Consider the following 16085-nt stretch of genomic DNA (forward strand, 5'->3'; position numbering starts at 1 on the left):
CTCTTTTCCGTGTACTGGACCCAGGAGGTGTCCAGCACAGCACGGGGTTCTGCAAAGAGAAGTGCATAGAGCCCGGGCCTGGGAGTCATTCATTCAGTAGTATTTATTGAGCGCTTACTATGTGCAGAGCATTCATTCATTCAATAGTATTTATTGAGCGCTTACTATGTGCAGAGCACTGTACTAAGCGCTTGGAATGTCCAGTTCGGCAACAGATAGAGACAATCCCTGCCCAATGACGGGCTCACAGTCTAAACGGGGGAGACAGTAAAGCAATACAGAACAAAACAAAAACAAGACAACATCATCAAGATAAGGAGAATCAAGGAGATATACACCTCATTATCAAAACAAATAGGGTAATAAATAATATATACAAACGAGCACAGTGCTGAGGGGACGGGAAGGGGGAAGAGCAGAGTGTGGGCGGAGTCACCAGGACCTGGGTCCTAATGCCGACACTGCCTTTTGTCTGCTTTGTGACCTTGGGCCAGTCAAGCTCTTACTATGTGCCAGGCATTCTACTAAGCGCTGGGGTGGATACAAGCAAATCTGGTTGGACACAGCCCCTATCCCTCAAAGGGCTCACAGTCTTAATCCCCATTTTATTCATTCATTCCGTCAGTCATTTAGTGGTATTTATTGTGCGCTTACTGTGTGCACAGCACTGTGCTAAGCACTTGGAAAGTACAATTCGGCATTCCCCCTTCTCCACCCTCTGCTTTTCCCCCTTCCCCTCCCCTCAGCACTATGCATATTTGTATATATTATTTATTTCTCTATTGATTTTGTTAATGATGTGTATATCTCTATGATTCTATTTACGTCTCCGCAGCTAAAGCCTCATTTTCCCCTTTTCCCTCTGCTCCTCCACCTCTCCCTTCCCATCCCCACAGCACTGTACTTGTCTGCTCAACTGTATATATTTTCGTTACCCTATTTATTTTGTTAATGAATTGTACATCGCCTTGATTCTATTTACTTGCCATTGTTTTTACGAGATGTTCTTCCCCTTGACGCTGTTTAGTGCCATTGTTCTTGTCTGTCCGTCTCCCCCGATTAGACCGTAAGCCCGTCAAACGGCAGGGACTGTCTCTATCTGTTGCCGACTTGTTCATCCCAAGCGCTTAGTACAGTGCTCTGCACATAGTAAGCGCTCAATAAATACTATTGAATGAATGAATTTATCTTGATGATGTCTGCTCCAGATTTCTTGTTATGTTTTGCTCTGTTTTGCTTTGCTGTCTGTCTCCCCTGTTTAGACCCTGAGCCCATTAATGGGCAGGGGTTGTCTCTATCTGTTACCGAATTGTACATTCCAAATGCTTAGTACAGTGTTCTGCACATAGTAAACGCTTAATAAATACTATTGAATGAATGAATGAATTTCTCTGGGCCTCAGTTACTTCATCTGTAAAATGGGGATGGAGAGAGTGAGCCCCACGTGGGACAGGGACTGTGTCCAAATTGATTCATTTGTATCTACCCCAGCGCTTAGAACAGTGTTTGGCACATAGTAAGTGCTTAACAAGAACCAAAATCATCATCGTTTTACCGAAGGCGACCCATACATAGGTGCTCTCAATGTTACATGTTTCCAGGATGGTGCATCCCCTCCCTCTCCATCCAAACTGCGAGCACACTCATCATTTCCTGCTTCGACTCCTGCATCAGCCTCCTCTCTGACCTCCCTGTCTCTAGCCTCTCCTCTCTTCAGACCTGACTTCATTCTGCTCCCTGGATCATTTTCCTAAAATGTGGTTCTGCACACACTGCCCTACTCCTCAAAAAGCACCAATAGTTGCCCATTCTTTTCCACATCAAGCACATCAGTATAATAATAATAATAATGATGATGATATTTGTAAAGTGCTTAAGCTGTGACAAGCACTAAGTGCTGGGATAGGTACAAAATAATCAGATTGAACACAGTGCCTGTCCTACATGGGCATCACATTCTAAATAGAAGGGAGAACTGGCATTGAATCCCAATTTGATGGATGAGGGAACCAAGTGCTTAGTACAGTGCTCTGCACATAGTAAGGGCTCAATAAATACTATTGAATGAATAAGGCCCAGAAAAGTTAATAACAATAATAATAATGGTCTTTGTTAATAATAATAATAATAATAATGTTGGTATTTGTTAAGTGCTTACTATGTGCCAAGCACTGTTCTAAGCGGTGGGGTAGATACAGGGTAATCAGGTTGTCCCACGTGAGGCTCACAGTTTTAATCCCCATTTTACAAATGAGGTAACTGAGGGGCCGAGAAATTAAGTGACTTCCCCAAAGTCACACAGCTGACAGGTGGCAGAGGTGGGATTAGAACCCATGACCTCAGTCTCCTAAGCCCTTGCTCTTTCCACTGAGCCACGATGGTAAGCGCTTACTACGTGCCAGGCACTCTCCTAAGCGCTGGGGTGGATACAAGCAAATCTGATTGGACACAGCCCGTCCCTCAAAGGGCTCACATCTTAATCCCCATTTTATTCATTCATTCATTCAGTCAGTCATTGAATCGTATTTATTGTGCACTTACTGTGTGCAGAGCTCTGTATTTAGCACTTGGAAAGTACAATTAGGCAACAGATAGAAACAATCCCTACCCAACAACAAGCTCACAGTCTAGAAGGGGGGAGACAGATAACAAAACAAAACAAGTAGAGAAGGATCAATAGCATCAAAATAGATAAATAGCATTATAGATACATACACATCATTAATAAAATAAATAGAATAATAAATGTGTAAAAATATACACAAGTGCTGTGGGGTGGGGAGGGGGTAGAGCAGAGGGAGGGGTATTTTACAGATGAGGTAACTGAGGCACAGAGAAGTGAAATGACTCATCTAAGGCCATACAGCAGACGGGGGCAGAGTTGGGATTAGAACACAGACCCTCGGACTCCCAGGCCTGGGCTCTTCCCACTAGGCCACACTGCATCTCATCTAAGGCACTCAGTCAGCTCTCTCTCTCTGTGCTCCTTATCCTTGCCTCTCTTCCACTACACACCAGTTTGCACTCTTCAATCCTCTGAGGCCCACCTTCTCACCCTGCCTTACTCCTCGTTCTACTACTGTAAAGTCCCTTCCGCCTGCCTGGAACACCCTCCTGGTTCCAATCCAGCAGACTTCAGTGTTCCCACTGTCTAGACTCTTCTGAAATTCCAACTCCTCCAGGAAGCCTTCTAACTCCCCAGTTGATAGCTCCCTCAACTTCTGCCACTGTAGTCCTCCTTTGCCTCCTAAGCATTTAACATACTCACACTCTCCTACTGCATTTACAGAGAAGCAGTGTGGCTCAGTGGAAAGAGCCCAGGCTTGGGAGTCAGAGGTCATGAGTTCGAATCCCAGCTCTGCCACTTGTCAGCTGTGTGACTGTGGGCAAGTCACTTCACTTCTCTGTGCCTCAGTTACCTCATCTGTAAAATGGGGATTAACTGTGAGCCTCACGTGGGACAACCTGATTACCCTGTATCTACCCCAGTGCTTAGAACAGTGCTCTGCACATAGTAAGCGCTTGACAAATATGAACATTACTTACGCACAACTCTCACATTCCCTATTACTTAGTCCCCAGCGCAAGGCCATCTCCCCTTTTTCTTCTTCCTCCTTGCAGAAATGTATTTTAGCATCTCTGTCCCCTTGTTAGGAAGAGTGTGGTCTAGTGAAAAGAGTTTAGGCCTGGGAATCAGCTCTGCCATGTGCCTACTGTGTGACCTTGGTCAAGTTGCTTAACTTCTCTGTGCCTCAGTTCCATCAACTATAAAATGAGGATTCAAGGCCTGTATTCCCTCCTACTTAGATTGTGGGCCCTGTATGGGATGGGGACTATGTCTGACCTGGTTACCTTGTATCTTCTCCAGGGCTTAGAACAGTGCTTGATATATAGTAAGTGCTTAACAAACGCCACTAGTGTTATTATTATTATTATTATTCAAATTATTGTTGCTCTAACCTCTTTGAGGACTCCTTACCATTGGCTTTAAAGCAGTCAATCATCTTGCCCCCTCCTATCTTTCCTTGCTGTTTTCCTACTACAACCCAGGGTGCACACTTTGCTCCTCTAATGTCAACCTGCTCAGTGTACCTCCATCTCATCTATCTTGCCACCAACCTCTTAACCACATCCTGCCTCTGGCCTGGAACTCCCTCCCTCTTCATATATGACAGACAATCACTCTCCCCACTTTCAAAGCCTTATTTAAAGCACATCTTCTCCAAGAGTCTTTCCTTAACTAAGCCCTCATTTCCCCTTCTTCCACTCCCTCCTATGCTGCCCTTGCATTTGGATTTGCATCTTTTATTCACTCCTACCTCAGCCCCACAGCGCTTATGTCCATAGCCATAATTTATTCATATTAATGTCTGTTTCCCCCTCTAGACTGTAAGCTCATTGTGGGCGGGGAACATGTCTGCCAACTCTGTTATATTGTAATAATAAAGGTAGCAATTGTGGTATTTATTAAGTGATTACTATGTGCCAGGCACTGTACTTAGTAAGTGCTGGGGTGGATGCAAGCAAATTGGGTTGGAACACAGCCCCAGCCCCACTTAGGGTTCATGGTCTCAATCTCCATTTTACAGATGAGGTAACTGAGGCAAAGAGAAGTGAAGTAACTTGCCCAAGGTCACACAGCAGACAAATGGTGGAGCCAGGATTAGAACCCATGACCTTCTGATTCCTAGGCCCGTGCTCTATCCATTATACCCTCTACTCTCTCAAGCACTTAGTACAGCGCTTTGCATACTGTAACCACTCAATAATTATGATTGATTGATTGATTAATGGAGGTCATTTAGATTAATTTTGTTGCCCTCTCCCAAGCCCTTAGTACAGTGCTCTGTACCCAGCAGGGACTCAGGAAGTCCTATTGACTGATTAAATGATCAGACTCCAGATTGACCAATTCAGAGAGCTCTGAACTCTAACTCCTCACAATTGGCTTAGTACAATGCTCTGCACCCGGCAGGGACTCAATAAATACTTTGGATTGATAGACTGATCGGAGCCCAGGTCACCCGATTCAGATAATTTCAAACTCAAACTCCTCAAAATTGGCCTCTGGAAGTAAGCGCTTAACAAATACCAACATTATTATTATTATTATTATTGTCCGCCTTCCAGCCACACCTCACATATCCTCTCTCTTCAACCCCTATTCCCTAACTTGCTATCTTTGTTTCTCCTCATTCTCAACTCTTTCACATCCATCCCCTCACTCATATTTGTGTTCCCCCAGCTTGAACCTCCCTCCCTCCCTGCATCAGTCAGCCCTCAACTCTCCCCACATCCATAGCCCTCCCAGTGGAAACAACACGGACCTGGAAGCCAGAGAATCTGTGTTCTAATCATGGCTCTGCCACTTGTCTGCTGCGTGACCTGGCCCAAGTCACTTCATTTTTCTAGGTCTCCATTCCTTCATTTACAAAATGGAGACCCAATACCTGTTCTCCCGCCTCCTTAGACTGTGAACCCCACGTGGGACCTCATTATCTTGTGTGTACCCTTGTGTGTACGCTTAGTACAGGGCTTGGCACATAGTCAGTGTTTAACAGTACCATATCATCCCTTAAGCCAACTCTAGCTCTATGACCTTATTTATACTCTCTTTAGCACTCATTTGCATATGCAAATTCAATTATTTATTTTGCTCAGTCTAGTTGTAATACATTTATGTTTGGTTCCCCTGTTAAAGTGTAAGCTCCTTGTAGGCAGGGAATGTGTTTCTTTTTATTCTGCACTTCCCAAGCACCTAGTACAGTGGGTGCTCAATAAATATTGCCACTAGTACTACTTCTACTAGTACTGCTTGTCAGCTGTGTGACTTTGAACAAGTCACTAAACTTCTCTGTGCCTCAGCTACCTTATCTGTAGAGAAGCAGCGTGGCTCAGTGGAAAGAGCCCAGGCTTGGGAGTCAGATGTCATGGGTTCGAATTCAGGCTCTGCCACTTGTCAGCTGTGTGACTGTGGGCAAGTCACTTAACCTCTCTGTGCCTCATCTGTAAAATGGGGATGAAGACTGTGAGCCTTATGTAGGACAACCTGATTACCCTGTATCTACCACAGCGCCTAGAACAGTGCTCTGCACATAGTAAACGCTTAACAAATACCAACTTCTAAAAGGGAAGCAGCGTGGCTTTAGTGGAAAGAGCCCAGGCTTCGGAGTCAGAGGTCATGGGTTCGACTTCCGGCTCTGCCACTTGGCAGCTGTGTGACTGTGGGCGAGTCACTTCACTTCTCTGTGCCTCAGTTACCTCATCTGTGAGCCTCACGTGGGACAACCTGATTACCCTGTATCTACCCCAGCACTTAGAACAGTGCTCTGCACATAGTAAGTGCTTAACAAATACCAACATTATTAAAATGGGGATTCATTCATTCAATAGTATTTACTGAGTGCTTACTATGTGCAGAGCACTGTATTAAGTGCTTGGAATGTACAAATCAGCAACAGATAGAGACAGTCCCTGCCCTTTGACGGGCTTACAGTCTAATCGGGGGAGACAGACAAGAACAATGGCAATAAATAGAGTCAAGGGGAAGAACATCTCATAAAACAATAGCAAATATATAGAATCAGGGTGATGTACATCTCATTAAACAAACAAAATAAATAGGGTGATGAAGATATATGCAGTTGAGCAGATGAGTACAGTGCTGAGGGGATGGGACGGGAGAGGGGGAGGAGCAGAGGGAAAGGGGGGAGAAGAGGGTTTAGCTGCGGAGAGGAGAAGGGGGAGTAGAGGGAGCAGAGGGAAAAGGGGGAGCTCAGTCTGGGAAGGCCTCTTGGAGGAGGTGAGCTTTAAATAGGGTTTTGAAGAGGGGAAGAGAATTAGTTTAGCGGAGGTGAGGAGGGAGGGCATTCCAGGACCGCGGGAGGACGTGACCCAGGGGTCGACAGCGGGATAGGCGAGACTGAGGGACGGTGAGGAGGTGGGTGGCAGAGGATTGGAGCGTGCCGGATGGGCAGTAGAAAGAGAGAAGGGAGGAGAGGTAGGAAGGGGCAAGGTGATGGAGAGCCTTGAAGCCTAGAGAGAGGAGTTTTTGTTTGGAGCAGAGGTCGATAGGCAACCACTGGAGGTGTTTAAGAAAGGGAGTGACATGCCCAGAGCGTGTCTGCAGGAAGATGAGCCAGGCAGTGGAGTGAAGAATAGACTGGAGCGGGAAGAGAGAGGAGGAAGGGAGATCAGAGAGAAGGCGGACACAGTAGTCATTTGTCATTTGGTGTTTGTTAAGCGCTTACTATGTGCAAAGCACTGTTCTAAGTGCTGGGGGGGGATACAAGGTGATCAGGTCATCCCATGTGGGGCTCACAGTTTTAATCCCCATTTTACAGATGAGGTAACTGAGGCACTGAGAAGTGAAGTGACTTGCCCAAAGTCACACAGCTGGCAAGCGGCGGAGCCGGGATTAGAACCCATGACCTCTGACTCCCAAGCCTGGGCTCTTTCCACTGAGCCATGCTGCTTCTCTAAGTCAAACTAGCTTTTATAATGCTATTTGTGGGCATTAATCAATCTATTTTAGGAGGAAGTCAACACGTGGAAGAAATCGGTGATGCTTCTAGTTTGATCTCACTGATCTTTTAGTGATTTTATCAGTGACGTCTAGCCGGGATATTACAAGAGCCTGTAGCAGTAAGGTAGCCATTTGGGTGGAGAGGAAAGGGCGGATCTTGGTGATATTATAAAGGTGAGGCCGGCAGGTCTTGGTAACGGATCGGTTGTGTGGGGTGAACGAGAGAGACGAGTCAAGGATGACACCGAGATTGCGGGCCTGAAAGATGGGAAGGAGGGTCGTACCATCCACGGTGATAGGGAAGTCTGGGAGAGGACCGGACTTGGGAGGGAAGATGAGGAGCTCAGTCTTGCTCATGTTGAGTTTTAGGTGGTGGGCCGACATCCAGGTGGAGACATCCCGGAGGCGGGAGGAGATGCGAGCCTGAAGGGAGGGGGAGAGGACAGGGGCGGATATGTAGATCTGTGTGTCATCTGCGTAGAGATAGTAGTCAAAGCCGTGAGAGCGAATGAGTTCACCGAGGGAGTGAGTGTAAATGGAGAACAGAAGAGGGCCAAGAACTGACCCTTGAGGAACTCCAACAGTTAAAGGATGGGAGGGGGAGGAGGCGCCTGCGAAGGAGACTGAGAATGACCGGCCAGAGAGATTAGAGGAGAACCAGGAGAGGACGGAGTCTGTGAAGCCAAGGTGAGATAAGGTATGGAGGAGGAGGGGATGGTCAACAGTGTCAAAGGCAGCAGAGAGGTCAAGGAGGATTAGAATGGAGTAGGAGCCTTTGGATTTGGCAAGAAGGAGGTCATGGGTGACCTTAGAGAGAGCAGTCTCGGTAAAGTGGAGGGGACGGAAGCCAGATTGGAGGGGGTCCAGGAGAGAATGGGAGTTAAGGGGGTGTTGGCTTCAGGAAAGACAAAAATATTTACCATTAGAGGGGTCAAAATCCAAAAATAAAGCAGATACATATACACGAGTGTTGTTATTATTATTAAGGGCCATCAAGTCATTTCCGATTCATAGTGACTTTATTCTTCTTTCTTCAGAATGTCCTGTCCTCTGACAAAATCCACACCCTTTTTAATGGTTCTTTCATTATCGTTATGTCCCTTAGAACATTGTTTGGCACTTAGTAAGCAATTAACAAATACCATTATTATTATTATTATTATCTAGCTGCCATCATATTATTATTATTATCTAGCTGATGGTCAGCCTCTTCCTCATTTTCCATGGACTTTTTCTAGTATTAATGATAATGATGGTATTTGTTAAGTGCTTACTATATGCCAAGTACTGTTCTAAGCACTGGGGAGATAACAAGGTAATCAGGTTCTCCCATGTGGGGCTCATAGTCTTAATCCCCATTTTGCAGATGAGATAACTGAGACACAGAGAAGTTAAGTGACTTGCCCAAAGTCACACAGCAGACAGGTGACGGAGCCGGGATTAGAACGCTAGACCTCTGACTCCCAAACCCCTTCTCTTTCCACTGAGCCACACTGCTTAATAATGTTGGTATTTGTTAAGCGCTTACTATGTGCAGAGCACTGTTCTAAGCGCTGGGGTAGACACAGGGGAATCAGGTTGTCCCACGTGGGGCTCACAGTCTTAATCCTCATTTTACAGATGAGGGAACTGAGGCACAGAGAAGTTAAGTGACTTGCCCACAGTCACACAGCTGACAAGTGGCAGAGCTGGGATTCGAACTCATGAGCCCTGACTCCAAAGCCCGTGCTCTTTCCACTGCGCCACGCTGCTTCTCTCATTAGTGTCTTAGCATTATTGTCTTCTCCAGAGAATTAGTCCTCCTGATTATGTGTCCAAAGTATGCTAATGTAAGTCGAGTTTTTTGCCTTCCAAAGACCACTTTGGCTTAATTTGCTTTAAAGTCCATTTGTTTGTTCTTCGGGCAGTCCATGGTATTCACAAAAGTTTTCTCGAACACCACATTTCAAAAGAATCGATGTTTTTTCCATCCTGTTTTTTCACTGTCCAGCTTTCGGATCCATGCGTTGTCACTGGAAACACCATAGGATTGACAGCTGTGGTTTTGTGGCAACTGTACATCAGCATGTTTTATGGACTTTTTCCAGGCTCTTTGTAGTAAGTCTTCCTAACATTAATTTTCAGTGTATTTCTTGACTTCTAGTTCCTTTATTATTGATTATCGACCCCAGGAGAGAAAAATTGTCAGCTCTTTCAATCTTCTCTCCATCCACTACAAATGTGTTAAAACTTCCAGTTGTCATTATCTTTGTTTTCTTAACATTCAAATGTAGGACATCTTTTTTTTTCCTGTTCCTTAAATTTTAGTAATAAGCCTTCAAATCTTCTTCACTTTCTGTTAGTAGGATAGTATCATCAGCATAACGAAGGTTGTTTATATTCCTTCCTCCAATTTTTACTCCCCAATAATCAATCTGGCTTCTTTCATTAAGTATTCAGTGTAAAGGATGGACAGATAAGGCAGTAAGATACATTCTTGTCTTACACCCTTATTAATGGGAAACCAGCCAGTTCCTCCATATTCTGCTCTTATTGTAGCCTCCTGTTCACCATACAGGTTCCGTATTAATGCAATTAAATGGTCTGGCATGCCCATTTTCCTCAATGTGCTCCAGAGTAAGGAGGGTGTAAATAAGCTAATAAGTGTTGGGGTTGGCTGAAGGGATCAATCAATCAATTAATGGTATTTATTGAGCACTTCCTGTCTGCAAAGCACTGTACTGAGTGCTTGGGAGAGCATTCATTCATTCAATCATATTTATTGAGCGTATTTATTGTATAAATAAGAGAGTTGGTAGACACATTCTCTGCCCACAAGGAGCTTACAATCTAGAGGAAGAGATAGTCATTGATATAAATGAAAAATTATGGGTATAGATGTAAGTGCTGTGAGTCTGAGAGTGGGGTGAATATCAAGTGCTTAAAGGGAACAGATCCAAGTGCAACGGTGACACAGTAGGGGGAGGGAGTTGAGTACAGACATTCCTCTTTACCTCAGGCAAAATCTTCTGTTCACTGGTATAATAAGCATGATGAGAATGATAATAATAACGATAACAATATTGCCTAGCACTGTATTAAATGTTGATAGATACAAAATAATCAGGTTCCACCTGAGGCTCACAGTCTAAGTAGGAGGGAGAACAGCTATTGAATCCTCTGTGCCTCAGTTCCCTGATCTGTAAAATGGGGATCAAGACTGGGAGCCCTATGGGGGACTGGAACAATGTGCAACCCAAGTATCTTGTATCTACCCCAGCTCTTAGAAGTGTGCTTGGAACATAGTAAGCACAGTAAGCCCTTAACAAATACCATTGTTATCCTTCCCCTCCTCAGGCTTGTGCCCTGGGTCAGAGAGATGAGCGCCACCTTGTCTCCAACCCAGAGCCCCACACATAGAGCTTTTGCTGGCTCAGGGCATCCCCAGGCCCTTCTAATGCGGAGCCCCACCTAAAGGCTGTTTTTCCTCATTGTTCCTTCCCCTCCCTGGCTCCAAACCTGGGTCTGGTTTGGGCTCTGCACATGAGGGGAGGGGGATTCTAGCTGCCTTGTCCCCCCTGCCATCCAATGTGGCCCTATAGCCCAGAGAGGGGGCTCCCCCAGCCCCAAGGCCACATGGCTCTAAGGTGGTGGATTAGGCCACGAGGCGGAGATCAATGGACCTTTGGAGGCAGGAGGAAGAGCGATGAACGGACACCACTAGAGAACAAGGGATGCCAACTTCATGCTCGACCACCAATGAGAGACCCCATGAACCTGAACAGGGGGACTAATGAAGGTTTGCTCCTGTGGGACCGTCTTCGGGAAGGCCAAGGGGAGCTGCCTGGGTCAGCCAGGGGTGGGCTTAAAGGATGTATTAAAACTCCGCCTGTGGAAGCGGCCCATGCTCAGTATGGAGGCCGCTCGTTCGATGTTTGCTCTGTGCGTGGAATGGTGGTTATGTGTTGAGCCCTCCTGGGATGGAGTGAAATTAAAAATGCCTGACTTGGAGCTGTGGTGTTTGTCATCTCTATGCTACCCCTCATTGGGAATGGTAGCAATCATTATTGTTATTATTATTATTCTGATAAGAGAACTAAAGCACAGAAAAGTAAAGTGACTTGCCCAGAAATGGCAGAACTGGGACTACAACCCAGGCCCTCCGACTTGCAGGCTTGTGCTCTTTCCACTAGACCATGCTAATTGTTGTTGTTCTTATTATTTTTATAAATAATAATTGTGGTATTTGTTAAGTGCTTACACTGTGCCAAGCACTGTATCAAGTTCATTCATTCATTCAATAGTATTTATTGAGCGCTTACTATGTGCAGAGCACTGTACTAAGCGCTTGGAATGAACAAGTCGGCAACAGATAGAGACAGTCCCTGCCGTTTGACGGGCTTACAGTCTAATCGGGGGAGACGGACAGACAAGAACAATGGCAATAAATAGAGTCAAGGGGAAGAACATCTCGTAAAAGCGATGGCAACTAAGTAGAATCAAGGCAATGTACAATTCATTAACAAAATAAATAGGGTAATGGAAATATATACAGTTGAGTGGACGAGTACAGTGCTGAGGGGATGGGAAGGGAGAGGGGGAGGAGCAGAGGGAAAGGGGGAAAAGAGGGTTTAGCTGTGGAGAGGTGAAGGGGGGGTGGTAGAGGGAGTAGAGGGAGAAGAGGAGCTCAGTCTGGGAAGGCCTCTTGGAGGAGGTGAGTTTTAAGTAAGGTTTTGAAGAGGGGAAGAGAATCAGTTTGGCGGAGGTGAAGAGGGAGGGCGTTCCGGGACCACGGGAGGACGTGGCCCAGGGGTCGACGGCAGGATAGGCGAGACCGAGGGATGGTGAGGAGGTGGGCGGCAGAGGAGCGGAGCGTGCGGGGTGGGCGGTAAAAAGAGAGAAGGGAGGAGAGGTAGGAAGGGGTAAGGTGATGGAGAGCCTCGAAGCCTAGAGTGAGGAGTTTTTGTTTGGAGCGGAGGTTGATAGGCAACCACTGGAGTTGTTTAAGAAGGGGAGTGACATGCCCAGATCGTTTCTGCAGGAAGATGAGCCGGGCAGCGGAGTGAAGAATAGACCGGAGGGGGGCGAGAGAGGAGGAAGGGAGGTCAGAGAGAAGGCTGACACAGTAGTCTAGCCGGGATATAACGAGAGCCTGTAGCAGTAAGGTAGCCGTTTGGGTGGAGAGGAAAGGGCGGATCTTGGCGATATTGTAAAGGTGAAACCGGCAGGTCTTGGTAACGGATAGGATGCGTGGGGTGAACGAGAGAGACGAGTCAAGGATGACACCGAGATTGCGGGCCCGAGAGACGGGAAGGATGGTCGTGCCATTCATGGTGATAGAGAAGTCTGGGAGAGGACTGGGTTTGGGAGGGAAGATGAGGAGATCAAGTACTGGCATAAATTCAGGAAGCAGTGTGGCCTAATGAGAAGCAGCTTGATTTAGTGGATAAAGTATGGGCCTGGAAGTCAGAAGGGCCTGGAAGTCAGAAGAACCTGGGTTTGTTCATTCATTCAATCATATTTATTGAGTGTTTACTGTGTGCAGAGAACTGTACTAAGTGCTTGGAAAGTGCAAATTAGCAACAAAGCAACAAAGAGAGACAATCCCTGCCCACAGCGGGATCACAGTTTGGAAGGGCAGGGAGGACAGACATCAAAACAAGTAAACAGGCCTCAATATCATCAATATAAATAAATACAATTATAGATCTATATATATCTACACATATCAGAACAAGTAAATAGGCATTAATATAAATAATTCATTCATTCATTCAATTTTATTTATTGAGCACTGTACTAATTGTGGTTCCACCGCATGTCTCCTGTGTGATCTTAGGCAAGTCACTTAACTTCTCTGGGCCTCAGTTCCCTCATCTGTAAAATGGGGATAAAGAGTGTGAGCGCCATGTGGGCCAGGGACTGTGTCCAATCTGCTTAATTTGTATGTATTCCAGTGCTTAGAACAGTGCTTGGCACATAGTAAGCGCTTAACAAGTTCCATAATTATTAGTGAAAAGGGTGTGAGCCTAGGAGTCAAAGGGCTTGGGTTCTAAATCCGATTCTGCCACTTGTCAGCTATGTGACCTTGAGTAAGTTCATTCATTCATTCATTCATTCATTCATTCATTCATATTTATTGAGCACTTACTGTGGGCAAAGCTCCATGCTAAATGCTTGGGAGAGTATATACAACAATAAACAGACACATTACCTGCCCACAATGAGTATATAGTCTAGAGGGAGTTCAGAGTCTAGAAGGAAGTCAGGAAGTTAGGAGAGCCTATTATACCTGCTGTGTGGCCTATCTCCTCACTTTTCAGAAAAGTGGCGATAAATACTTCCTCTTTCTCTCAGTCCATTGTATTTATTGAGTGCTAACTGTGTATGGAGCACTATACTATGTACTTGGGAGAGTACACTATATACTAAGTGCTTGGGAGAGTACACTGTAACATGCATTTCCTGCCCACAATCTATCTTACAATCTAAAGGGGGAAACAGACATCAATATAAATAAATAAATGAAAGATATGGACATAAGTGCTGTGGAGCTGGGAGGGGGAATGAATTCATTCATTCAATAGTATTTATTGAGCGCTTACTATATGCAGAGCACCATACTAAGGGCATGGAATGTACAATTTGGCAACAGATAGAGACAATCCCTGCCCAGTGACGGGCTCACAGTCTAATCAGGGGAGACAGATGGACAGAAACAAGACAAGACAAGACAGGAGCAAGTCAAGGAGGTGCAGAAGGGAGTGAGAGAAGAGGAAAGGAGGATTTAGGAAAACCCTCTTGGAGGAGATGACTAGATATGAGGAGGGAGGGCATTTCTAGGCCAGAGGCAGAGGTTGGTGATGAGACAGACAAGATTGAAGTACAGTGAGAAGGTTAGCATGACAACAGCCTAGGTTGCAGTAGGAGAGTGGCCAGGTGAGGTAGGAGGGGGCAAAGTAATGACTTTTAAAATGTCCTGAACGTTTTTGTAGAAAAATGATCCGGTCAGCAGAATGAAGTTCATTCATTCAATAGTATTTATTGAGCGCTTACTATGTGCAGAGCACTGTACTTAGCACTTGGAATGTACAAATCGGTAACACAAATCGTTAAGTATGGACTGGAGTGGGGAGATACAGGAGGCAGGGAGTTCAGCAAGGAGATTTATACAGTTATCAAGGCGGAATAGGATAAGTGATTGGATTAACGTGTTGCAGATGTTACTAGTCCTGTTCATCAAGACATCCCCGGTCCTGTCCAAGATGATCCGAGTCCTGTTTATCAGGATGATGCAGGTCCTGTCACTCAAGATGATTCGGGTCCTGTTCTAGAGGACTCAGGTCTCAAGAAGCAGCATGGCTTAGTGGATAGAGAAGGGGCCTGGGAGGCAGAAGGTGGTGAGTTCTCATCCCAGCTCTGCCTCTTGTCTATATCATTAGTATTATCTCGGTGTTTAACGGATACCATCGTCACTATTATTAATAATAATAATGTTGGAATTTAAGTGCTGGGCCTTGCTGATGGGAGCTGCTTGATTTCCAGGTTAGCATAGAGCTGCAGCAGCTGAGGAGGAGTTATTTCAAACTTAGGGCCTTCCCTGACCCTGCTAGAGGAAGTGTGATCACCACCACAGTCTCCCAGCAAAATTTCTGTTAACCTATGGTTCTCCATAGGGCAAGTGTCATGATTGCAGGGCTGCATGGAACTAGTGCAATTCAATAGTATTTATTTAATAGTATTTATAATAATAATAATATTGGTATTTGTTAAGCGCTTACTATGTGCAGAGCACTGTTCTAAGTGCTGGGGGAGATACAGGGTAATCAGGTCGTCCCACGTGAGGCTCACAGTTAATCCCCATTTTACAGATGAGGTAACTGAGGCACAGAGAAGTGAAGTGACTTGCCCACGGTCACACAGCTGACAAGTGGCAGAGCCGGGAGTCGAACCCATGACCTCTGACTCCGAAGCCCGTGCTCTTTCCACTGAGCCACACTGCTTCCCTATTATTTATTGAGCGCTTACTATGTGCAGAGCACTGTACTAAGTGCTTGGAATGTACAAATTGGTAACAGAGACAGTCCCTGCCCTTTGTCGGGCTTACAGTCTCATCTAGTGCAATGACCTTCCTTGGTCACTTCACCTCTCGGGGCTTCAGTTTCATCAGCTGTACAATGGGGAAAAAGGTACCTGCAGTCTCAGCTTTTCAAGTCAACCACACAATCAATCATATTTTTTGAGCAATTACTGTGTGCAGACCACTGTACTAAGAACTTGGGAGAGTAATAATAATAATAATAATGTTAGTATTTGTTAAGCGCTTACTATGTGCAGAGCACTGTTCTAAGTGCTGGGGTAGATAAAGGGTAATCAGGTTGTCCCACGTGAGGCTCACAGTCTTAATCCCCATTTTACAGATGAGGTCACTGAGGCTCAGAAGTTAAGTGACAAATACCATCATCATTATCATAGAGAAGCAGGGTGGCTCAGTGGAAAGAGCGCGTGCTTGGGAGTCAGAGGTCATGGGTTCTAATCGCGACTCCGCCACTTATCAGCTGTGTGACCTTGGGCAAGTCAC

This window comes from Ornithorhynchus anatinus, chromosome 2 (genome assembly GCF_004115215.2).
Source record: "Ornithorhynchus anatinus isolate Pmale09 chromosome 2, mOrnAna1.pri.v4, whole genome shotgun sequence".
In the NCBI taxonomy this organism is placed as follows: domain Eukaryota; kingdom Metazoa; phylum Chordata; class Mammalia; order Monotremata; family Ornithorhynchidae; genus Ornithorhynchus; species Ornithorhynchus anatinus.